This window comes from Phoenix dactylifera, chromosome 18, assembly GCF_051530095.1.
Source record: "Phoenix dactylifera cultivar Ajwa chromosome 18, Ajwa_hap1_PhDact_Kaust_v1.1, whole genome shotgun sequence".
NCBI classification, from domain to species: Eukaryota; Viridiplantae; Streptophyta; class Magnoliopsida; order Arecales; family Arecaceae; genus Phoenix; species Phoenix dactylifera.
Genome location: NC_143207.1, coordinates 6,291,026 through 6,317,874, shown reverse-complemented (window position 1 = coordinate 6,317,874; position 26,849 = coordinate 6,291,026). Strand labels below are relative to the sequence as shown.

At 39.4% G+C, this 26,849-nt stretch overlaps 1 pseudogene; it reads right to left on the bottom strand.

Moving 5' to 3' along the window:
• Nucleotides 1-13,520: 13,520 nt before the first annotated feature.
• Nucleotides 13,521-13,618, bottom strand: LOC120105172 (small nucleolar RNA R71; annotated as a pseudogene).
• Between the last annotated feature and the right edge of the window lie 13,231 nt (nt 13,619-26,849).

The window sequence follows — 26,849 nt, the reverse complement described above, 5'->3', positions numbered from 1 at the left end:
CTTCCACACTCCTTACTTAATTCTTCCACACCCCTTACTTAAAAGGGATTAGAGAGAATCAAGGAGAGGCAACAGGGCCTCCTCTTGTGGCGTGGGGAACCAAAGACGGAAAGGAGTGTGACACCCCTCCTGTTAGATGTATGCCCTAGAAGCCAATCTGGTTGACACATTATTAATTCTGGAACATAGTTTTGTATTTGACTTTATTATTATTGATTAATAAATGGGCATCTTTTTCATTCATATTGTGTATGTGTTTATGAATCATCCAAGGAATTAATAAGATGATGATGCATATTCTCAAGAGTTGAGAATTTGAGCCATATGTCATTGATAATTAATTTTTAAATGCTCCTTATCAATGGATCATCACGAGGACGGTGATCGAACCGATGAGAATAAGGGTATTGAGCGTGACCAAAGCAATAAGTCACTTGGATGTCTATCTACTCATTAGTAACTTACGTTAGTTATCCTCTTAACTAAGGAGTGTGGAGATACTGATATGTCACCCAGGTGAAGTGTAGGAGTACATTTCACTGAACGTGATCAATTTCGGAACACTCTACTGTCGAGAGATATTCCGAGTAAATATGAGTATAAGTATCCCTCAGACCTGAGATCACCACAGTGATTAGTAAGCAACTCACTGTACTTTAGTATCGGACTGCCTGAATTTCTAATTCAGTGACGGAAGGTCACCGGGTGCAGTCAAGTACTTGCGTAGTCAGTTGTGAGTCAAGATGGAATTGACCCCTTCTGAAAATAGGAGATAATGTCTTGTGATTAATTTAGCAAAATCTTGGCCAGGGTAATCCTAGTGAGGAGTCACGGGATATCTAAAGTTAATCACATAATGGATGTACTAATTATAGGGTTGACGGTGAGCTCTAGGTCATCCTGGCATTAGGAGTCAAAGGGATGAATTATACGGTAACCATAGTTCAAGAGTTCTTAAATGTTGCTTTGCAATCATTCGGTCTATCCGGACGTCGGGTACTATTGCTAGATGGTCATTTCGATTAGTACAAGAAGGTGTTCTTGTGCTATTGGCTTAGGTTCGAACATATGGGGTCACACGCATAGAAGTTTCTAGGTTGATCAAATGGCTGATTGATGATTAAGAATCATTCAGAGATAATTTGGTCAATTCAATTGACAAATTATCTTAAGCAAAAGTTGCATTAAAATAATTATTGTATTATTGGAGGATTAATTAGCAATTAGATTGCTAATGAACTCAATTTGATTGAGTAATTGGGCTTAGGTTGAGCCAAATTGAATAGGATTCAATTTAAGCTGCAACAGGGTTTGACCTAATTGGATTGGGTTCAACCCAAGTAGATTGAGCTTGACCCAATTGATGGGACTTGACCCAATTGGATTGGGCTTGATCTAAATCAATTAGAAGACCTTATTTGTGTTGAGATTTGTATCCTAAGTGTCAATCGTTAGCATATTGATGATTAAATTTTGTAAATGAATTGACAAACTAATAAAGTATTATTTGGCATTATTCATCATTTCATTGTACATCTTCAAATGAACTCTTATATGATGAAGTCCTTAGGATTTATTTTACGATAAAGGAGGATTTATCTGCAAGTCTTTAAAACTGTTTGCAATCAAATAATATGCTGTTACTAGGACGACAGCATTATCGAGATTAGGTCATTGTGTGACATATACATTGGTTGTCCTCTTAACCAAGGAGTGTGGAGACACTGATATTGTTAGAAGTATGCCCGAGAAGCCAACATGGCTGATGCATATTTATAATCTGGAGCATAAATTTATAATTTGATACTTATTAATAAAATTAGGCAATTAACAGATGATGACACATAATTTCAAGGAGTTGAGAATTTGAGGCATGTGTCATTAGGGATTAATTTCTAAATGCTCCTAATCGATGGATCCATCACGAGGGACGGTGATCGATCTGCTGAGATTAGTGCACAGAACACTTAGTCAGATGGACGAGTCTCGAGTCCACGGTGTAGAGACACTGGAGTGATTATGCAAGTACTTGTTAGAGAACAAGATACTAAGCGTGACCAAAGATAGTAGTCACATGGATGCTATCCACTCGTCAGTGACTACTTATGCTGCAGTTGTATGACTGGTCCTTTGACCTGCGATGCCTTAGCTATTCACTGTGAGGTTGCTGTAGTTTGGCGAGCATGTGAACTTAAGCCCTAGTCATTCGGGTCCTTGTAGTGCGGATTGGCTACAGTAGGTTCATTTTGGAATAGGGTTGCATCTAGATGGGATCTATCGACCTTGATATATTAGGAGTGATCCTATGTGATTTATGAGACTGAGTTCGATAAATTTCTGGCCAGGTATTTTGGAAAAAGAGTTTTCCATATCTCGAACTGGAAGTCGTATAAATTTGACATATGACATACGATGGGGTTTGACGAGATATTCATAACCTCCGTCAAGTCAGAATCTATGATAGAGGGACTGTATCATACGCTAACGGCATCTAGAGGTTCAGACATTCCATTCTGCTGGGTTGCCACCACATACTGCTAGGTGTCACTAGTGGATTGTGAGACTCGAAGGTATTTACTTGGTGATAAGTGAATCCTGAGAGTAGAACTGAAATTATTTCAATCCACTGAAAGGAGTTTCAGTGATATTGAGATGGAGATCTCAATATATTTCACTACCAGTCAGAATAGAACCTACGGGGTCACAATTGAGTGGAATTGATTGCAATTGGATTGCAATTGGGCTGATTTAATGAGCCAAATCAAATTGGGTTCGACCCAAATTGATTTGGGTTCATGATTGGGTCAATTTGATTAAACTAAGGTTTGTGCGGATTTTAAAGACCACATGTCGTCGTAGGATGAATATGACTAAAGTCATGTTCACACTATGCGGACTTTAAAGTCCACATGGCGTCGTAGGATGCATGCTCCCAAATCAATTAATTCTCCTAATGAGATTAGGAATCCTAATGTGATTAGAAAATTAATCAATTGATTAAATAGACACATGTCATGCATCTATGAGCACAAGGTTTGGACACTTGGCATTAATCCAAGGGTGGGTTATAGTCCCATATGTTGGGGTATGTGGAGACCTTTGGTGATGAAGAGAATTGAAGAAAAATCAATTCTGCATAGTTTTCTGTCTGGCGGACTGTCGGAGTCGATTCGAGCTTCAGTCGAGTCGACTCGGGAACAGTCGAGTCGACTCGAGGTCTGTCGAGTCGACCCGAGAGGAGAAAGCCGCAAAAACCATGTTTCTGTCTGGACTGTCAGAGTCGACTCGAACTACAGTCGAGTCGACTCGGAGCATCGTCGAGTCGACTCGAGATACAGTGGAGTCGACTCGAGATCGTGCCAGTTAAACTGGAAGTTGTTCAGACGTGCCAGAGTCGACTCGGACTTCAGCCGAGTCGACTCGGGCTCGCGAAAAATCGTACGGACGATTTTTTTTTGGTGTTTTTGGTGGCGTTTCGACGGCTATGATCATCTGAAGGTCTTGAGGCTATATATAGGACTCATGAGAGCCCTAGGGTAGGATTATTGGCCGTATATTTGAGAGAGACTCTTGTTTGTGAGGCTAGGGTTCTAGAGAAGAAGATGATTGGGATCCTACTTCTTGTGCAAAGGGAATTCTGTGTGAATCTCTTGTAGATCGATCGCTTGTGATCGTTCGGGTGTGTGCTATCTCTGTAATCAGTTCATCCTTATTGAGATTTGGAGCGGTGGAGGACGTAGGCTATTTGTAGCCGAACCTCGTTACATTTTTGTGTTTGCTTTGCTATTTTCTTCCTTCTTCTTCCTTTGATCTTTGATAATCCGTTGCGGTGCTCAAGTGTTTTATCCTACTGATACCACGGGGTAATCTTTTGCCCTTCGTAGGCGGAGCGAAGAGGTGATCCTTGAGTCCGGAGTCGAGGGAGCGAGAGAGTGCTTATCCGTTTGTATCTCTCTTGCTTGTCCGACGTCGGTGGCGGCGCTGGTGTGAGTGGGTTCCGGTGCGGGGCGCCGACAACACCATACTCCTAATAAGATTAGGAGGAGCCCTAAACCCAATCTATAAAAGGGTAGCAAGGGAGAAGTTATGAATTAATTCTCTCCTCTTCCTCTCCACGCCTCCTCTTCTTTCTTCCTCCTTCTCCACGGCAACAAGGGGTCTTCATCCTCCTCTTCTTCCATGGTAGTAAGGCAAGGAAGATCCACGTGCAAGGTTCCTCCTTCCTCTTCCTCCATCGCGAGCAAGGTTGAAGAAGAAAGGGTTCTTCTTTAAGGAGGTATGTTGCAGATTTTTATCTTCTAATCTATATGATAATCATGAGAGGTCTTTGCAAGGAGCTAGCACTCCGATAAGACCCTATCTTAGATAATTAGATCCTCGTGTGGATACCTGTAGAGGCCGGACAATTGTGTGGCTCAAACAGGAACCTAGATAGATCATCAGGCTGCGGTGTTCTTCATCTACAGAATTTTTGAAGATGATATCTTCAAATTAATTTCTTCTAATTTTAGTTTCAGTTTTATGAATCTTAATCAACCTTCCTTAGATCCTAATCTCCCCTCCCTAATGAATTCGAAGATCTTCTGGATTTGAATCCAGAAAAATTTTTGAATCCTACGATCCGAGGTGCGTTCATGCGATGAATGACGTTCCGTTCGAATTCCGCTGCGAACGTCGCATCGAACGGAGCGTAACTCCGCAGATATATCACATAGGTGAAGTGTCGGAGTATATTTTACTGAACGTGACCAATTTCAGAACACTCTACTATCGAGAGATGTTCCGAGTGGATATAGATATAAGTATCCTACAGACCTGAGATCACCACAATGATTAGCAAGCAACTCACTGTACTTTGGTACCGGACTACCTGAATTTCTAATTCAGTGATAGAAGGTTACCGAGTGCAGTCAAATACTTGCGTAGTCAGTTGTGAGTTAAGATGGAATTGATCCCTCCTGAAAATAGGAGATAATATCTTGTGATTAATTTAGCAAAACCTTGGTCAGGATAATCCTAGTGAGGAGTCATGGGATATCTAAAGTTAATCACATAATGGATGTACTAATTATAGGGTTGACAATGTGCTCTAAGTCATCCTAGCATTAAGAGTCTGAATTACACGGTAATTATAGTCCAAGGGTTCTTGAATGTTGCTTTGCAATCATTCGGCCTATCCGGACATCGGGTACCATTGCTAGATGGTCATTTCGATTAGTACAAGAAGTTGTTCTTATGCTATCGGCTTAGGTTTGAACCTATGGAGGCACACGCATAGAAGTTTCTAGGTTGATCAAATGGCTGATTGATGATTAAGAATCATTCAGGGGTAATTTGGTCAATTTGATTAACAAATTATCCCAAGCAAAAGTTGTATTAAAATAATTATTGAATTATTGATGGATTAATTAGCAATTAGATTGCTAATGAACTCAATTTGATTGAGTAATTGGGCTTAGGTTGAGCTAAATTGGATAGGATTTAATTTGAGCTGCATCAGGGTTTGACCTATTTGGATTGGGTTTAACCCAAGTAGATTGATCTTGATCTAATTTATGGGACTTGATCCAATTGGATTGGGCTTGATCCAAATTAATTAGAAAACCTTATTTGTGTTGAGATTTGTATCCTAAGTGTCAATCGTCAGCATATTGATAATTGAATTTTTTAAATGAGTTGATAAATTAATAAAGTGTTATTTGGCATTATTTATCATTTTATTGTACATCTTCAAATGAGCTCTTATATGATGGAGTCCTTAGGACTTATTTTATGATAAAGGAGGATTTATCTTCAAGTCCTTAAAATTGTTCGAGATCAAATGATATGCTGTTACTAGGACGACAGCATTATCGAGATTAGGTCGTTGTGTGACATATACGTTGGTTGTCCTCTTAACCAAGGGGTGTGAAGATACTGATATATCACACAGGTGAAGTGTAAGAGTACATTCACTGAACGTGACCAATTTCGGAATACTCTACTGTCGAGAGATGTTTCGAGTGGATATGGGTATAAGTATCCCACAGACCTGAGATCACCACAGTGATTAGCAAGCAACTCACTATACTTTGGTACCGGACTATCCGAATTTCTAATTCAGTGACGGAAGGTCACCGGGTGCAGTCAAGTACTTGTGTAGTCAGTTGTGAGTCAAGATGGAATTGATCCCTCCTGAAAATAAAAGATAATGTCTTGTGATTAATTTAACAAAGCCAGGATAATCCCAGAGAGGAGTCACGGGATATCTAAAGTTAATCACATAATGGATGTACTAATTATAGGGTTGACAATGAGCTCTAAGTCATCTTGGCATTAGGAGTCAAAGGGATGAATTATACGGTAATTATAGTTCAATGCTTTGAACATTGCTAGATGGTCATTTTGATTAGTACAAAAAATTATTCTTATGTTACCGGCTTAGGTTCGAACCTATTGGGTCACATGCATAGAAGTTTTTAGGTTGATCAAATGGCTGATTGTTGATTAAGAATCATTCAAGGATAATTTGGTCAATTCGATTGATAAATTATCCTAAGCAAAAATTGTATTATAATAATTATTGAATTATTGGAGGATTAATTAGCAATTAGATTGCTAATGAACTTAATTTGATTGAGTATTTGGGCTTAGGTTGAGCCAAATTGAATAGGATTGACCTAATTGGATTGGATTCAACCCAAGTAGATTGAGCTTGACCCAATTGATGGAACTTGATCCAATTAGATTGGGTTTGATCCAAATCAATTAGAAAACCTTAAGATTATGAGTCCAAATAATCCAAATTGGATAAGAAGAAGAATCCCTAAATTTTAGGAACCCATCCTTATCTTCTTGGAGAAGAATGACATCTTGATTTATCCCCAATATTTTTCATTTCTATCCTCTTTATTTTTGGCCAAAAATTGGCGTGAAAGAGAGGAGGTGTGGGGCTATATTTTCTATAAAAATGGATCCTCAAATATTCCTAAAAAGATTTAGATGAATTTTCTAATTTGCAGAGATTGCATGGCGCATGAAATAGGGTGGTCTATGGCTAAACTTTGGATGTATGAATTCATATCTTTTAGGAATGCAAAATGCACAAAATTTGGATATGTTTATCTCCTCTTAGCTGCGAAATCAGCAGAGTTTTTTGGGGATTTTATCAGCCAAATTAATTGGCTAAATTAGGTGTGAGACGTGGGGGTGTCTTTTGGCTATAAAAGAACCCCATGCCTAGGGTTCAACATATACAATATTTAGAGGTTTCAAAAAATTCTGAAAAAATTCCCTGAGGGCCTCCATCCCTTCTTCTCGTTCTTCCTCATGCCCATCCTCCATCTCCTTGACGAACAATCAAAGGTTGAGTGTTTAGAAGGAAAAAGCTTCAGCCATTGCAACGTTCCTGCACGAGCTAGCACTCCCGCGGAAGACGATCTACCTAGGGCTTTGCGTGTACTTCTCATAGAGGCCATTACTCAGAGAGTAAGGTCCTAATTAGAGAACCACCTTTAGTGCTTTCTTTAGACACCAATTAGATTAATTGTTCTAGAATGGGTCAGCTCAAAGTTTTTCAACACTATGACTTAATATAATTTTTATTGAGGGCTTACTGGTCTCATGCACATTCTATAATTGTAACATATTGAACATGTCTTTGTATATGCTACAACAAATTATATATCTATCTCATAGCATATATAAATCATAACCAACTATCATGCATCATGGATATCTTACAGCATGTATAAATTATTATCAATTAACTAAATCAATTAACATATCTTCACATGAAAATTCATATCATGACATTTATAACATCATACTATCTCATAGCATATATACATCATGGCTATCTCATAGCATGTACAAATTATTACCAATTGATTGGATTAATTAACATGCTTCAACATATCTTCATATGAAAAATTAATATCATGATATTTTATTATATATCATATCATATATGAATCATATAATTCAGCATTCTTCTAAACATATGACATTGCTATCTTATAGTAATTTAACAATCATACATCATGCATAATCACTTGATTGAACCAATTAAGGATTGCTCTGATACCACTGCAGGGTTTTAACATGTCATAATGGGCACTCGGAAGCTAGAAATTTTAAAAATTTCTTAATAAAATCTCTTAACATGAAATCCTTATAAGCCTAGATCACCTTAATGGTAACAATCAAATAATATGTAAATATAAATGTAGAAATAGGAAATTTGACAGTTAGACTGTCATTCTTCCACATCTTATGTGTGGCTACCTCCTCTTCTGTAGCATCATCCCCTAGATCTCCAAGATCAGGAGTTTCAAAAATATAGAAAATTTTCTCCTAAGTGAGTACAATCTTAAGATTCCTCAACCAATCCACATAGTTTGGACCGGTCAACTTGTTGGCATCCAAGATTCCTCTTAGTGATAGTGAAGATGCCATTTAATTTAAAATTAATTCTACATAAATAAAGAACAAAGCTAATATAAGCAAACCAATCATGATGACAAATATGCAATTAGACAAGAACTTTATCTAATTGTTACTCTTACTATTTTTATCGAATATCATAGCCCTCTCCTATGATAAACGAGAAAACCTAATTTTTCTAAGTAGGATTGAGATCCTAATTCCTCATAAAAGCCTTGTGGTTATACAACAAACCCTTATGAGTTCAAAGGTAGGAAACTCTTTCCAATTGCATCTCATGCAATTCTCAACTTTATCCTGTCCTCTTAAAACACTTATAGCCTTGTGGTTGCAGAACAAACTATAATGTTTTAGTTAAGTCAAACACTTCATTTTCATACAGTCATATTCAAATAATATTGCTCTTGTGGTTGCACAATAAAGCAACATATTAAAATATGCCATAAGCATCTCTATGCACCAAGACAATATAACATCAGTCCTCGTTGCAAGCCTTGTGGTTGCACAACAAACTAGCATGGATCTTGACATAATAATGTTGAGGTATGAAGGATATCTGTAGTATTTTTATCAACTTTAAGCTTATCCATAATAGGCAATCAAACAATTGGCTAGGTAAGTGAAAGAATAGATGCCCTACAAGCCAATCGCAATATGTATTGCGAAGGGTTTTCTTTTGATTTTCCAAATCATGTACATGATATTTAATATAAATAAAGGCATTGTGTTTCATCATATGCTGTTGATTATATTTGTATTAAACTCCTTAGATTAGGGCAATGGTTTTGAGGCTATGATGAGATCATAGTAGTGAGACCTAAAATCCTAAAACCCTAATCGTAAGAATTTTCAGTCGTTGGTACATTGAGTCGGAGATCAATGTTACTGGATAGACTGGCACATCTTATGTATGCTCGATACAGAGGGTGATTGATCTCACAATCACTTGTGTGAGACACTAATACAAAGATGTGGATACTCATTAGAGGAATGAGTTCACTGAATTGACCTGCAAAGAGAAATCTTATGAAGTCTTACTTACATGTTCAAAGATGATTCTCTTAGTAGGAGTTGTGCAACTGATCCTTTGATCTGAGATCAACATAGTATCTTATGCACGTGAATCTATGTTTTGATTTACACTCATTCATGACAATAAGTTATGTATGAGGTCTTCTGGATATGGTGGATTGTTTACGAAGATTATGAGTCGGTCAACAAGGAATTAATCACTTCTAGTAAGAGAAGATCGCATCCTATTTATTCTAATCATATGATAATTCAGCGAGCCTTTGATCAAAGCAGAATAAAAATTAGAAAGAGTTTCTAATGTTTCATTACTCGAATTATCATTAGAATATTGAGAAAGATATGAATATGAATTTGAGTTTGACATATATTCATACTCATATACATATTCGGGATGCAGTTTGATTAAAGGATTGAATTGCATGGTAACTTACCACTGAAGGGTATTTTTGGTATCTCCATCAAATTTTATATTTTTTGGATAGACATGACACGTTGCTAGACGTCAATCTTATCTTATAGGTTTGATCGAATTAAAGAGTTTAATTCGATCACCAATTAGAAAGAATTCTAATTGTTAAGTTCGGGTTCGCGCAGTTTGAACCTAAATCGATTAGAAGAGTTCAAATCAAGTTGGGTCAACTCGCACTCACACCTATTACTGACTAAGTATGAAACCAAATGGGTCAACTCGTCACCAGAAGGCAGAGTCGTCTCCGAATATTGGCGAGTCGACTCCAAGTTTGGCCGAGTCGACTCCAGAATGGGACAGCACTTTAATTCAAATCCTGAACAGTGGGCGAGTCGTCTCCAGTAAAGCATGAGTCGACTCCAGCAACAGCCGAGTCGACTCCAGATCGAGCGAGTCGACTCCGATCCCAACGGACACTTTGTCAGGAGTTGCAGATTGTGCAGAACGGCTCCAAAAGTATGTCTAACGGCTAGTTTTCGTTGGGGATGACTTAAATAGCCAGAGTGAACAGTAATAGAGTAAGAAAGTGAGACTCCATTGAAAGCAAAAAGAGATTTCCACCTATCAAAGCCTTTCAAGAGTTAATACAAGAGAAAGAAGAAAGAAGTGCATTGAAGTCTACTCTCCAAACGTCTTCCTCGCATTCAAGGCTCTCCTCTGACATCAGATCATCAAAGCATTCAAAGAGGAGACTCAGAGTTCGAGAAGGCCCTTCCTCCTCTTCCAATATCTGTTTGAGGGTTTCTAACTCTACATTTCTTATATTGCTCATATTTGCTTGTTAAGAAGCTTTTCCTGTATTCTTTACAAACTGTTTTTCTTACTTGATTCAATCAGGGGATTGAATCAAGGGTGTTAAGGTTGGTTGGTGAGCCGAGGTTAAAACCAACGGTGTAAGGGTTTGATTGTGATCCCGGGAAAACAATCGGGTGGTTCTAGTCGGTGAGCCTGTGAAAACCGACCGAGTTCGTTGTGATCTTGTAAAACAACAAGTTGGGTTGTGAGCTTGTAAAACAACCGGCTGTAATCCGAGGGATTATAGTGAACTTCCAAGTGAAGCTTGGGGAGTGGACGTAGGAGCAAGGGTTAGCTCCGAACCACTATAAAATCACTTGTGTTTGTGACTGTTTAATTGTCTCTTCCATTCCCCTCATCCACTGCATATAGTAAACTAATTAATCCACCTGCAACTAAGGTTAATTAGGTACTCATTAAGGTTTTAAATTGCAATTATTGTTTACAACCCAATTCACCCCCCTCTTGGGTTGTCTTTTTGGGCAACAAGTGGTATCAGAGCAGGAACTCTTCTACCAAAAGAGTAAAAGATCAAAATGACAATCCCATTTGGATCTTCTCATATTGAGGGGCAGTCCACCCATAGACCTCCATTCTTTAATGGAACCGACTACTCCTATTGGAAGGCTAGGATGAGGATATTTATCCAAGCTCAAGACTATGAGATTTGGAGCACTATAGTTAATGGACCATACACTCCATCTATTTTTGTAGAGGGTGTTACTATACCCAAACTTGAAAAAGATTGGGATGATCATGATATTAGGAAGGCACAACTAAATGCCAAAGCAATGAATGTGCTTTATTGTGCTTTAGACCGAAATGAATTCAATAGAGTCTCTACTTGCAATTCTGCAAAAGAGATATGGGATAGACTTGAAATGACCCACGAGGGCACGAATCAAGTAAAAGAATCTAAAATAAATATACTAGTACATAAGTATGAATTATTTAAGATGGATTCCAATGAAACTATCACTTGCATGTTTACTAGATTTACTGATATTGTCAATGGCCTAAAAAGCCTTGGCAAAAATTATACTAATAGTGACCTTGTCAGGAAAATTCTTCGATGTCTGCCAAGGTTATGGGAGGCCAAGGTTACGGCAATCCAAGAGGCCAAGAACTTGAACAAGCTTCCACTTGAGGAGCTTCTTGGATCTCTAATGACGCACGAGCTCACAATGAAACAACACAGCGAAGAAGAATCCTCTCATAAGAAAAAGGTAATAGCTCTCAAATCTACTTCTTCTAACAAGAATTTATCTTGCAGTAGCAGCAGTGAAGAAGAAGATCATGAGGGAGTTGATGATGAGGCTCTTCTCGTGCGAAAGTTCAGAAAATTCATCAACCGAAAGAAGTCCTTTCATCAGAGGAGAGGTCCCTCGAGTTCCTATTACAAGGATAAATGTAAGAAAAGGGAAAATGAGGAAATCGGATGCTATGAATGCAAGAAGCTGGGACATTTCAGAGCGGACAATCCTTGTAAGAAAAAAACTTTAAGAAAAGATCAAGGGTGATTATTCAAAAAAAAAAAGAGAGAAAAAACCTAAAATTTCAAATTTCAAATTTCAGAATTCAAATTTCAAACTTCAACTCATAAAATTTAAAAAAAAATAAATAATTTGCTTGATCACCTATTCAATGAAATTTAATGTCATGTCATAAAACATTAAAAAAAAATTTCTTGATTGTTGCATATAGTATAAGGCATCAGCATAAAATATTCTAAGGGCTGAACCCATTTAAAAAGATAAGGTCGGGATTTCATCACTCGTCCTTAGCCCAAAAATCACCCCATTGCATAAATATCCTAAGCTTAACTAAAATCAACTAGACATTGGCCCCTAAGGACATTCGAGCTCAATAGGACGAAGACCACCGAAAGTTGCACCAATTTCGCTCTGTGGCTTAGTTGATGTCTAGGCAAGCTTTGTCCCTATAAGGGAGACAGTTCATCTGTTCGAGGCAAGTGAGTTTTAAGTGGGACCTTTGCGAACGCATCGTGACCCCTCCACTTATCTGGGAGCTTACCTGGTCAACTCGGTTCATTAGACCGGATTGGAGGCTTAGGTGCCCTCTTCAAACCAGTTAGGAGCTGTCTAGAAATTTAAGAAAAATATTAGAAATTAAGGTGTAATATTTTGTTGCATGTTTGATTGTGAATAGATTTTTGTTTTAGGGTGTCGTTTTAGGATATCTTTAGTTGGCACTTATATTTATATTTATTTATTTTTTTTAAAAAAAACATATTTTTTTAAAAAAAAAATTTTGTATGCTAGGTTGGAATAGGGACAACACTGGGCGTTTGAATCGAAAAACTTTTGACAATTCCTTAGATCATATTATTAAAACTCTTTCGCAAAATCTCAGATCTGGTGAGATGCCTGATGACGATGTAGGAAGTCACTATGGTGATGAAGGTAGACCCCCAGTTATGACACTTCGATAATACTTACACCCTACTAGGACTAGTCAACCTTCATGCATGATTATTCCTGAAAACGTAGGACACTTTGAAATCAAACCCGGAGTAATTCAATTGCTGCCCAAGTATCATGGAATGGAATCCGAGAATCCTTATCTTCACCTTAAGGATTTTGAGGAAATTAGCATCACATTTAGAGTGCCAAATGTATCGGAAGACGTCCTTAAATTGATCTTGTTTCCTTTTTTCTTAAAGGATAAAGCCAAAACATGGCTGAACTCCTTGAGACCTAGATCGCTAGGAACATGGCATGATATGCAAAGAGAATTCTTGAAAAAATTCTTTTCCGCACAAAGGACTAACTTTTTGAAAAGGCACATTAGTAATTTTTAACAAAAAAACCATGAAACATTTTATGAATGCTAGGAGAGATTTAAAGATTTGCTTCTCTCTTGTCCTCATCATGGGTTTGAAACATGGAGAACCATTAGTGTTGACCCCCTAATGGATTTTGATGAATACAAAACACTAGAGTTTAATTCCATTTATCTTAACAATTTATTTGAGGATTTCAGGTGATTAACTAAGAATATTGTTAAGAAATGTCTAGGCAAGTTTTCATATTTTTCAAGAATTTATTGAAGAATTTTTTGAGTTGAAGAAAACAGATCAGGGACAGCCGAGACGTCTCCGGGTCGTCTCAGAGACGTCTCTGGCACAAACAGGAAGAATTGGCACGTCTGGAGACGTCCCCGGCACCTGGCGAGGCGTCTCGCAGGGTCGGAGTCGACTCCCAACACTGCGGAGTCGACTCTCTCAGAGGCGGCAGAAAGGCCGATTTCAAGGGATGCGCGCGAGTCGTCTCCACAGGAAGCGGAGTCGTCCCCGCAAGTAAAAAGCAGACTTCCCGAGTCGTCCCCAGAGAGTGCGGAGTCGACTCTCTCAGGGTATTCCAGAGGGTGTGTTTTTCGTTGACAGAACTGCCGAGACGTCCCCTGAAAGAGCGGAGTCGACTCTCTCAGAGAATTCCAGAGGACATATTTTTTCAGAGATAAAACAGCGGAGTCGTCCCCGAGGCAGCGGAGTCGTCCCCATGCAAAAAGCGTAAACATCCCGAGACGTCCCCGTAAAGTGCCGAGCCGACTCTCTCAGAAAAATAGAAAAACAAGAAGTCAAAGAGTCCTTCTGCGGAGTCGTCCCCGTAAAGCGCAGAGTCGACCCCAAACAACGTCAAAAGAAAGTTTATACAGCCGAGACGTCTCGTGTTGAAGCGGAGACGTCTCCGGAGCGCCTGGGACGCGACTGACACACTTTTTCAGGTTTGTTTGAATTTCAAACTTCCATATCTTTGTGTCTAACGGCTATATTTGCTTTTTGGTCTATAAAAGAGAATTAATTAATTTGATTGATAAAGAAGTTGAAGAAGGAACCAAGGGAATTAATTAATTGGACTTGAAACAAGAGTCCTACTTCGGGTAGGATTCCTAGAATCCTAATTGGATTAGGACTGGAAATCCTAGTTGGAGTAGGACTGGGATTCCTACATGGAATAGGATTCCTACAATCCTAATGAGATTAGGAATTTTGAATTAAAATAGGATTCCTACTTGGAGTAGGATTCCTAGAAATCCTAATTAGATTAGGACTTCGGATTCAAATAGAGTCCTAATTAGATTAGGACTAAAATTAAACAAATCCTAATTGGATTAGGATTCCTTAAGTCTAAATTAATTAATAATCTAATGAATCAACATGACTCCTAATTGGATTAGGATTGAAGAGTTCAATTGAGTCATGGTTCATTCAAGTCCTAATTGGATTAGGACTAGTATAGATTGAACCCAATTTGGCGAATCCTAATTAGATTAGGATTAAACCATGAGAGAGGCACCTAATCCTCTTTGAAAGAGGATTAGGTTAACCAAGTAAGAGGGACATCAGCCCCTCTCCACTTGGCTAGGGCGACATGAAGAGCTAGGGCCGGCGCCCCTTCTTTGGTAAGTTATCATGGAGCTCCTAATTGTTAGGAGCTCCACTCACTTTAAAAGGAGGACTAGGGCCGGCCCCCCTCAAGATTGAATCCTTTTCTTCCTCTTCAAGCCGTGGAAGCCCCCTCTCCTCCTCTTGGTTCAGCCACAAGCAAAGGGAGAAGAAAAGCCAAGAGTTGGCGGCTTCCTTTCCCTTCCCTTCCTTCATCCAACGCAAGGAACAGCAGAAGGCTGCGTAGGGGCTCATCTTCTTCCTCTTCTTCATCCTTCTTCTTCCTCCTTCTAAGCACAATCAAGAGTTGATTGAGAGGGAGGACATCAGCCATCAAAGCTATCTCTGCAAGGAAGCTAGCACCCCGGTGAGATAGAAAGCTTGGATCGGATCCTGCTTCGTGTGGATACCCGTAGAGGCCGGACGTTTGAACGGCTTCAAGCGAACCCTCTTCCAAAACCACGAATTCAGATTTGCGGTGATCATTTACCCGCGCAAGGTGAAGATTTGATCTTCCTAATAGTTTTAAAAGTTTTAATTCTTACCTAATTACGAAAGGTCTCGAAACTGTTGGAATCCCTGCACGCCTCAAAATAAACAGAACGAACGCAGCGGAAGGGGCATGCACGAGATCCGCATCGCTCATCGCATGAACGTATTTTAAAACTGACGTTCGTAGATAGATTAGGATTGAAACTTTTATATAAGATTAGGAAGATCAGATCTTCACCTTGTGCGGGTAGATATTCACCGCAATCTGATGATCATGGTATTTGTTGAAAGGTTCGTTTGAAGCCGCACAAGCGTCCGGCCTCTACGGGTATCCACACGAGGCAGAGGACCAATCAAAGCCTTTGAATCTCCCCGGGGTGATAGCTCCCTTGCAGAGATAACTTTTGATGGCTGAAATCCTTCCTTTGAATCAACTCTTGATTCCCTTAGGGAGGAGGAAGAAGAAGGGTGGATGAAAAAGAAGAAGGCCAAAAATCCTTTGCAGCCTTTTCTTTTCTTTGTTTTGGAACCAAAAACCAGCAACGGAGGAAAGGGCTGCACCCTCTTTCTTCTTTCTTTTTTTTTTTTGTTAGTTGCTGGCGGCTGAAAACCCTATGGGAGAGAGGGGCCTTACGGCTGACAAAACCCAAGAGCGAGGAAGCTCACACACGGCTCAAAAAAAGGGTTTTTTAAGAGGATCTCACGGCTGAATGGAAATAGCCTTTTATTCCCTTGTGGGGTCCGCCCCTTATTCTTTCTTTTAAGGCGTGTGGAGCTCCTAAACGGCTGAATGAAGTATGCCATTAATTCCCTTGCGGGGTCCGCCGTATCTTGTATGGGATGAGAGGAGGGGGCTACATGCTCCCCTTTTGGAACCCTAGGTGTGAGCTCCTACAAATTAGGAGCTCACGTCTATCTCCTTTCTTTTTTTTTTTCTTTTTTTTTTCACGTAAAAACCAAGAGGAGGGGCATGCCCCTCCCTTTTATCCTCTCATGCCCCACGCCCAAGCCTCATCTCATGAGGTACGTGGGCTCCACTTTCAGCCCCTTTAGTCCCCTCATATTTATCCATAAGATTAAATCAATTATGACTCTTGGAGTCCTAATCTAATTAGGACTCAATTGAATCATGACTCAATTGAACTCTTCAATCCTAATCCAATTAGGAGTCATCTTAATTTGTTAGATCAAAATTAATTAGGACTTTAGGAATCCCAATCTAATTAGGACTCATATAATTTTAGTCCTAATCCAATTAGGACTTTAGGAATCCTACTCCAAGTAGGACTCTAATTTAATTTGAAGTCCTAATCTAATTAGGACTCTAGAAGTCCTACTGCAAGTAGGACTCTTATTAAATAAGATCAAGCCATTTAATTAAGTCCAATTGATTTAATTAAATTGCAATCCAATTGCAATTATTCCTTCTTCTACTCACTAACTCTTAGTGAGTTAAAACAATTATCCATCAAATTGATAATTATAAATTATTTGTGATTCCAAAGCATAATTCAACCATCGGATTGGTCAATACCTCTAATGTGTGTGACCCCATAGGTTCTATTCTGTCTGGTAGTGAGATATATTGTGATCCCTATCACAATATCATTGAAACTTCTTTCAATGGGTTGGAACAATTTCCACTCTTCTCATTCGGATTCACTGATCATCATGTGAATGCCTCTGAGTCTCACAATCCACCAGTGACACCTAGCAGCATGTAGTGGCAACCCAGCAGAATGGAATAGATGAACCTCTAGGTGCAGTTAGTGTCTGATACAGTCCCTCTATCATGGATCCCGACAGGATGGAGGTCATGGATAACTCGTCAAACCTCATCATCTGTCATATGTAAAATTTATTTGACTTTAGTTCGAGATTGGAAAACTCTTTTTCCAAAAACTACCTTGGCCAAGGATTTACGAACTCAGTCTCATAAATCACATAGGATCTCTCCTAATCTATCAAGGTCGATAGATTCCATCTAGATGCATCCCTACTCCTACAATGAACCTACTGCAGCCAATCTGCACCACAAGGACCCAAATGGATAGGGCCCATGTTTATGTGCTCGTCAAACTACAGCAACCTCATTGTGAATAGCCGAGGCATCGCAGGTCAAAGGACCAGTCATACAACTGCAGCATCAAGTATGTCACTGACGAGTGGATAGACATCCAAGTGACTACTTGCTATGGTCACGCTCAGTACCCTTGTTCCCTAACAAGCACTTGCACAATTGCTCCAGTGTCGCCACACTGTGGACTCAAGACTCGTCCATCAAAGAAAGCAATCCGTGCACTAATCTCAGCGAATCGATCACCGTCCTCGTGATGATCCATCGATCAGGAGCAATTCAGGAATTAATCACCAATGACACATGCCTCAAATTCTCAACTCTTGAGAATATGCGTCATCATCTTATTAATTCCTTGGACGATTCATGGACACATAAGAACATGAATGAAAAGAATGCCCAACTTAATAAATTCATAATTAGGTCAAGTACAAATTTATGTCCCAGAATAAAATAATGCGTCAGCCAAATTGGCTTCTAGGGCATACTTCTAACAATCTCCCACTTGCACTAAAGCCAATCAGCCATAAATCTAAGCCCCATCTTCTCAAGATGTGCTTCAGTTTTCTGCTGACTTATCTGCTTAGTGAATGGGTCCACCACATTTCCTGTGGAGTCTACTCTCTGATCCTCTACTTATTTCTTTTCTGGGTAGTCGCTTATTTGGTTAAACCTATGTGCTTCGGCTTCTGGTGAGACCTTGGCTCTTTAGCTAGTGCTATGGTGCCTTTGTTATTGCAGTAGAGTGTTATGGCATCTGATGACATTACACCTAACTCAGCAATGAACTTATTAAACCAGAAGGTTTCCACTGCACCCTTAGATACGGCTAAACATTCAGCTTCTAAGGTAGAATATACAATGATCGGTTGCTTGGAACTCTTCCAATTAACTAAACCACTATTGCACATATTCTGATGTAGACTTTCTATCATCAATATATGTGCATTCTTCTACCTTCAACTCTGATCTTCTCCTAAAGACCAAGAACATGTCCTTAGTTCTTCTCAAGTACTTAAGACTGCTCTTCACAGCTATCTAGCGCTTCTTGCCTGGATTTGACCGATATATGCTCGTGACACTCACAGCATGTGCTATATCAGATCGTGTACATAGCATGGCATATATGAGGCTCCCTATAGCTAAAGCATAAGGGATCTTGCTCATCTGCTGAATCGCTTTAGATATGTTGGGGCACATCTTCTTGGAGAGATGTATCCCATGCCTAAGGGGTAATAATTCCCTTTTAGAGATTTTTCATGCCGAACCTCTTCAGCACTCCCTCTATGTATATATTCTGTAATAGGACAAGCATCCTCTTAGATCTATCTCTATAGACCTTAATTCTCAAAATATAGGATGCTTTCCCAAGGTCTATCATGGAGAATTCCTTACACAACCAAACCTTAACCTAAGTTAGTATGGGAATATCATTCCCAATTTGAAGGATATCATCCACGTACAATACGAAGAATGCAATGGCCCTCCCACTAACTTTCTTATAAATACATGGTTCCTCCTCGTTCTTGATGAAATCAAACGATTTGATTACATAGTTGAAACGAGTGTTCCAACTCCGAGATACTTACTTTTATCCATGGATGGACCTTTGCAGCTTGCAAACCTTGTGATCACCATCACAGTATCTCATAATCATATTATGCTGCAATAACAAGCAATATTCGAATGGACTTCAGCATGGCTACAGGTGAAAAAGTATCCTGATAATCAGTGCCCTCGTACTGACTATAATCTTTCGCCACTAGCCTTGCCTTATAGGTCTCAACCTAGCCATCCAAACTTAATTTTTTCTTATAGATCCATTTACATCCAATAGGTACTATACCTTCTGGTGGATCTACTAAGGTTCAGACTTGGTTGGAATGCATGGAGTCCATCTCTGACTTCATTGCTTCCAGCCATTGCTTCCAGCCATTGCTCGGAATCGATGTCTAACATCGCCTCTTGTAGGTATTGGGATCCTTACCTTGATCCCTATCTTCCATGAGGAACACTTCCTCTACATCCTCTGTAAGTATACCTAAGTACCTTTCAGGAGGATGGAAGATCCTACTAAATCTACGAGGTGGAGGAGGTACAACATGTACTGGCTCAATATGAATAGGTTCTATAGGCACAATGGCTCATTGCTCTTCAGAGACTTTCTCTTAGAGCTCATTTTTTCTCCCACTGCCTCTATCAAGGATAAACTATTTTCCATGAAGATAGCATGTCGGCTTACAAACACTTTGTGATTCTTTGGGACGTAAAATTGTATCCTAATAACTCTTTAGGATATTCTATAAAACGAGCACTAATTGTCCTGTCCTCTAACTTGTCCACCTGTTGTCATTTGACTTGGGCCGGACATCTCCAAATCTTGAAATAACCAAGACTCAGCTTCTTACCATGTCATATCTCATATAGTGTGGTAGGAACAGACTTAGAGGGAACACTATTCAATATGTAAATAGCTGAAAATAAGGTATCTCCCTAAAGAAACAAGGGTTGATCAGTGAAGCTCATCATGGACCTGACCATATCCAATAGGGTCTGACTCCTCCTCTCTAACACCCCATTGAGCTGAGGTGTACCAGGAGGGGTCCATTATGAAACTATACCATTCTCCTTGAGATAATCACAGAACTCTCCATTAAGGTGTTCACCTCCTCGATCCAATCGAAGAACCTTAATGAGTTTTTCCTGTTTGTTTTTTTTTTTTTTTATAAATTTCATATCTGAACTCTTTGAACTTTTCAAAAGCTTCAGATTTGTGTCTCATACACATATCCATACCGTGAGTAATCATCGGTAAATGAAATAAAAATTATGACCCTTAGCCTGCACATCGAATGGACCACACACGTCAGTGTGTACTAGGGTAAGTATTTCAGTGGACCTCTCCCGTGTCCTACAAAGGATAATTTGGCCATCTTTCCTTTAAGGCAGGATTTACAAATCGGATATGACTCAAAAGTCAATGAGCCTAAAAGCCCATATTTTCTCTAATTTGTTTATTCTGTCTTCTCCTATATGGCCAAGCCTGAGGTGCCACAAATACTTTAGATTTATCTCATCTCTAGATCTTTTAGATACTATGGTACTCACTATACGCTCAGATAATTTCACAGATAGATCCAAATATAAGTGATAGAGACTGTCAATCATAAAACCACATGGAACCAATTTATTTCTCAAATAAATGGAACAACAGTCTTATAAAAATCTTTCTGTGCTAAACAAGATACAGAAATCAAATTTCTGCTAGCAACAGGTAACAGTCCCTAAGTATCCTGAGCATATCTGTCATACCTTCTGGAGGTCTGTCACCCTTCATGTTCTTTATGCTTCCCATATATGTAGGACAGTTCCTCTTCCAATGGAAACACTTTTTCTTGCAATTGGCCTTTTTCTTGGAACTTCCTTGCTTGGCGTTTTCTCGGTCTTTTGCTTCTTCGCAGGCTTCTTCTTCTTCCAGGTAGACTCTCTATTGGAAGTAGAAACCAACTCGACAGCAAGAACGATGCCCCTTGAACTCTTCAAGATCCCTAAGGTAGTTACCAATTTATTTAACAATTCTATTTTAGTGCATACAATCTTGTTCATATGGTAGTTTACTATAAACTATTCATATGAAGCTGGAAGGGATTGCGGGATCAAATCCGTTTGCAATTCCTTTTGCATGGTCATGCCGAGCTTCTCAAGCTCCTCTAAGTTCTTTATCATGGTCAAACCATGATCATGGACAGACTGCCCATCACGCATCTTGGCCTTGAAGAGCCTCTTGGACACTTCAAAACATGCTGCGTGACTCTGTTCACCATACAACTCTTGTAGGTGATATAATATGTCCCTGGCGGTCTTCATGTTCTAATGCTGGCATTGTAATTCATTGGACATGGATGCCATTATGCAGCACCTAACTTTATTGTTATTGTTCGTCCACTTAGCATGCGTCTTACGCTGACCAGTAATCGGACGGATTGGTAACACAGGGATTCCATGGTCTAGCATATACCCTAATTTCTCACAATTCAAAACTATTTTGAAATTTGTTGAGCCAGTTTTTATAATTGGGTTTGGTCAAACGGTTGTTCTATAGGATATGAGTTAAGAGTCTAGAAGCTGACTTTATAATCCTCAGAGAGTAAAGATTCTAGTTAGAATTTTGTACTTGAACTCTATTTGTTTTAGGGCCTTTTTTTTTTTAAAAACAAATACACCTCCCACTATTTCCTCGAATCTCTCACACTCCTCTGGTAGAGAAACGGAAACCTTGCGACTCTAGGTTTCAAGTGGGGTGCTACGGTCCCACCAATTTACATGCCACCTCACCTAACAGTTATTGGTGACATATAAATGATGAGTGTACAACTCTTGTACAATGCTTCTCAAGCAAGTTGTAGCGCTATCAGGTCTCTAAGTAATGAAGACCTCACCTAACAGTTATTGGCCCCATTCCTTAGTTAAGTCGGACCCACCGTATAACCGCAGAAGCAAAGCCGTCATTGGGTCCCTCACCTAACAGTTATTAGGCCCAACCCTATCTTTACCCCTACAACATCTCATGCCTAATAGAGAGGTCCAATCCCCCGATGCAACTTGCCCACTGTATCCAGCCGAGACAAATCAACGCCGGAAAGATCTTAGCAGCTCTACTACGGTGGAAGACCTATGGACTTAATATTTTTCGAGGAGATTTAATTTAGGTCTCTTTCATTTAATTATCTACATCTCATGCAAATAATTATCTAACCACTATGCATAAACATAAACATAAACATCCAGGCATAATAACAAAAATTAAACTGGTGATGATCATGGATCTAGGATGGGGTCATAGTACAAGCACATGCACGTCAATTGGTTAGATCGTTTTCAACTCTTGACTCGATCTTGAGCACCCTTGGTCCAATTGCGATCAACTCCTTGATCCATCTCCAATCAACCCTTGATCTCGATCCGCGCAAATCATGCTTGTAGAGGCATGCACCGATCAACCATTGACATGCAAACACACACAGATTACATCCCAGATAACTTTAAAAATAAATAAAATTAAATAATAGTTACAACCCTTTTTCATGAGACACGCAGGTCTCTAATACATCAATATAAGATGCACGCAGGCATCTGAAAATCTGATTTACATGCCATCACATAACATCACAGAACATCTCAGACATTGCAGAACATTTCAGCACAATTAAAGGGTCCATCCATGATCATCACCATACGCATCTCATGCATTAAATAAAATTTACAGATCTGAATATTTAACAGATTATGTCATCTTATGAGTTGCTGATCATGCAAGATATGATTCTAAATATTTTTAATCTCATTAATAAATCAATAGAATCATTAATCTAATCGCATAGAAAATCAGCATGTAGAAAAATCAGCAAGCTGAAAATTCTGCATGCAGAAAAATTCAGCAAGCATAATCTTTAAATTTTCAGATCTATTATGCCTTAATCATTTAATCCTAATCTTAATCTACGCAACCATGGCTCTGATACCACTGTTGGAATCCCTGCACGCCTCAAAATAAACAGAACGAACGCAGCGGAAGGGGCATGCACGAGATCCGCATCGCTCATCGCATGAACGTATTTTAAAACTGACGTTCGTAGATAGATTAGGATTAAAACTTTTATATAAGATTAGGAAGATCAGATCTTCACCTTGTGCGGGTAGATATTCACCGCAATCTGATGATCATGGTATTTGTTGAAAGGTTCGTTTGAAGCCGCACAAGCGTCCGGCCTCTACGGGTATCCACACGAGGCAGAGGACCAATCGAAGCCTTTGAATCTCCCCGGGGTGATAGCTCCCTTGCAGAGATAACTTTTGATGGCTGAAATCCTTCCTTTGAATCAACTCTTGATTCCCTTAGGGAGGAGGAAGAAGAAGGGTGGATGAAAAAGAAGAAGGCCAAAAATCCTTTGCAGCCTTTTCTTTTCTTTGTTTTGGAACCAAAAACCAGCAACGGAGGAAAGGGCTGCACCCTCTTTCTTCTTTCTTTTTTTTTTTTGTTAGTTGCTGGCGGCTGAAAACCCTATGGGAGAGAGGGGCCTTACGGCTGACAAAACCCAAGAGCGAGGAAGCTCACACACGGCTCAAAAAAGGGTTTTTTAAGAGGATCTCACGGCTGAATGGAAATAGCCTTTTATTCCCTTGTGGGGTCCGCCCCTTATTCTTTCTTTTAAGGCGTGTGGAGCTCCTAAACGGCTGAATGAAGTATGCCATTAATTCCCTTGCGGGTCCGCCGTATCTTGTATGGGATGAGAGGAGGGGGCTACATGCTCCCCTTTTGGAACCCTAGGTGTGAGCTCCTACAAATTAGGAGCTCACGTCTATCTCCTTTCTTTTTTTTTTTTTTTTCACGTAAAAACCAAGAGGAGGGGCATGCCCCTCCCTTTTATCCTCTCATGCCCCACGCCCAAGCCTCATCTCATGAGGTGCGTGGGCTCCACTTTCAGCCCCTTTAGTCCCCTCATATTTATCCATAAGATTAAATCAATTATGACTCTTGGAGTCCTAATCTAATTAGGACTCAATTGAATCATGACTCAATTGAACTCTTCAATCCTAATCCAATTAGGAGTCATCTTAATTTGTTAGATCAAAATTAATTAGGACTTTAGGAATCCCAATCTAATTAGGACTCATATAATTTTAGTCCTAATCCAATTAGGACTTTAAGAATCCTACTCCAAGTAGGACTCTAATTTAATTTGAAGTCCTAATCTAATTAGGACTCTAGAAGTCCTACTGCAAGTAGGACTCTTATTAAATAAGATCAAGCCATTTAATTAAGTCCAATTGATTTAATTAAATTGCAATCCAATTGCAATTATTCCTTCTTCTACTCACTAACTCTTAGTGAGTTAAAACAATTATCCATCAAATTGATAATTATAAATTATTTGTGATTCCAAAGCATAATTCAACCATCGGATCGGTCAATACCTCTAATGTGTGTGACCCCATAGGTTCTATTCTGTCTGGTAGTGAGATATATTGTGATCCCTATCACAATATCATTGAAACTTCTTTCAATGGGTTGGAACAATTTCCACTCTTCTCATTCGGATTCACTGATCATCATGTGAATGCCTCTGAGTCTCACAATCCACCAGTGACACCTAGCAGTATGTAGTGGCAACCCAGCAGAATGGAATAGATGAACCTCTAGGTGCAGTTAGTGTCTGATACAGTCCCTCTATCATGGATCCCGACAGGATGGAGGTCATGGATAAATCGTCAAACCTCATCATCTGTCATATGTAAAATTTATTTGACTTTAGTTCGAGATTGGAAAACTCTTTTTCCAAAAACTACCTTGGCCAAGGATTTACGAACTCAGTCTCATAAATCACATAGGATCTCTCCTAATCTATCAAGGTCGATAGATTCCATCTAGATGCATCCCTACTCCTACAATGAACCTACTGCAGCCAATCTGTACCACAAGGACCCAAATGGATAGGGCCCATGTTTATGTGCTCGTCAAACTACAGCAACCTCATTGTGAATAGCCGAGGCATCGCAGGTCAAAGGACCAGTCATACAACTGCAGCATCAAGTATGTCACTGACGAGTGGATAGACATCCAAGTGACTACTTGCTATGGTCACGCTCAGTACCCTTGTTCTCTAACAAGCACTTGCACAATTGCTCCAGTGTCGCCACACTGTGGACTCAAGACTCGTCCATCAAAGAAAGCAATCCGTGCACTAATCTCAGCGGATCGATCACCGTCCTCGTGATGATCCATCGATCAGGAGCAATTCAGGAATTAATCACCAATGACACATGCCTCAAATTCTCAACTCTTGAGAATATGCGTCATCATCTTATTAATTCCTTGGACGATTCATGGACACATAAGAACATGAATGAAAAGAATGCCCAACTTAATAAATTCATAATTAGGTCAAGTACAAATTTATGTCCCAGAATAAAATAATGCGTCAGCCAAATTGGCTTCTAGGGCATACTTCTAACAGAAACAACGTTCATGCGATGAACGTCGAACCCGTGCATTCCGATTCCGCTGCCATCTGAAAAATTTTTGAAATATCAGCGGCATGGGCGGGTTCCCAACAGTGGTATCAGAGCCTAGGCTTTGTAGATTAAGGTAAGAATTAAATATCTAAAGGCTTATTAGATCTGAAAATTGAATGATCATGCATGCTGAAAAATTCTGCATGCAGATTTTTCAGGGGTGCTGATTTTTGCATGCTGATTTTTATGTGATAAAAAAATGATTCTAATTGCATTGTTAATGGGATTACAAAGTTTAGAATCATGATTAGCATGATCAGCGACCTATGTCATGATATAATCAGTTAGTTTTCAGATCTGAAAATTATAATTGTTGCATACGGTGATGATCATAGGATTCAAACCCTTTTGGTATCAAATGTAATGACCTGCGATGTGATCTGCAATGTCATGTAATTTTTCAGATGCTTGCATGCATCTTATTTGATATTTTGAGAGGCCTGCGTGCCTCCTAAAAGGAGATGTAATTTATTTTTATTTTTATTTTACATCTGGTTGTATTTCTGTGATGTGATGTACATCAACGATCAAGCTGAAGCAAAGGCATGAGATGAAAGGTGATCTAAGCGGTTGATGGCGATGGGATCAAGAGTTGATCAAGGATCGAATCAAGGAGGCTTAGAACCAATTCAAGAGTTGAAGACCACTTGATCGATTGATGTGCATGTGCTTGTAATACGACCTAATTAGAATCCATGATCATCACCTATTTAAAGTTTAACTTTATTTGATGCTGCGATTATAACTGCCTGTGATGTACCGTTTGCATGAGATGTGAATGCGAGTCGGGTAGATAGGTTTACATGTGATGTAGCAAACCCAATTGAGACCTAAATCAAAACCTCCTCAATCAAGTCGAGAGTGAACCGACATGAGCAAGTCATATTAGATTAATTGATCTAATTGGTGTCTAGGAAAGCATGAAAGGTGGTTACTTAATTAGGACCTTACTCTCTGAGTAAGGGGAGCCTCCCACCTGCTTACCTGGCCAATTGTTCGATTACCTCTTATGAAGGGCTCAAGTTGCAAACACTAAGACCTGATTAACCAATATTAAGTCAATAGGTCTTCCACTGTAG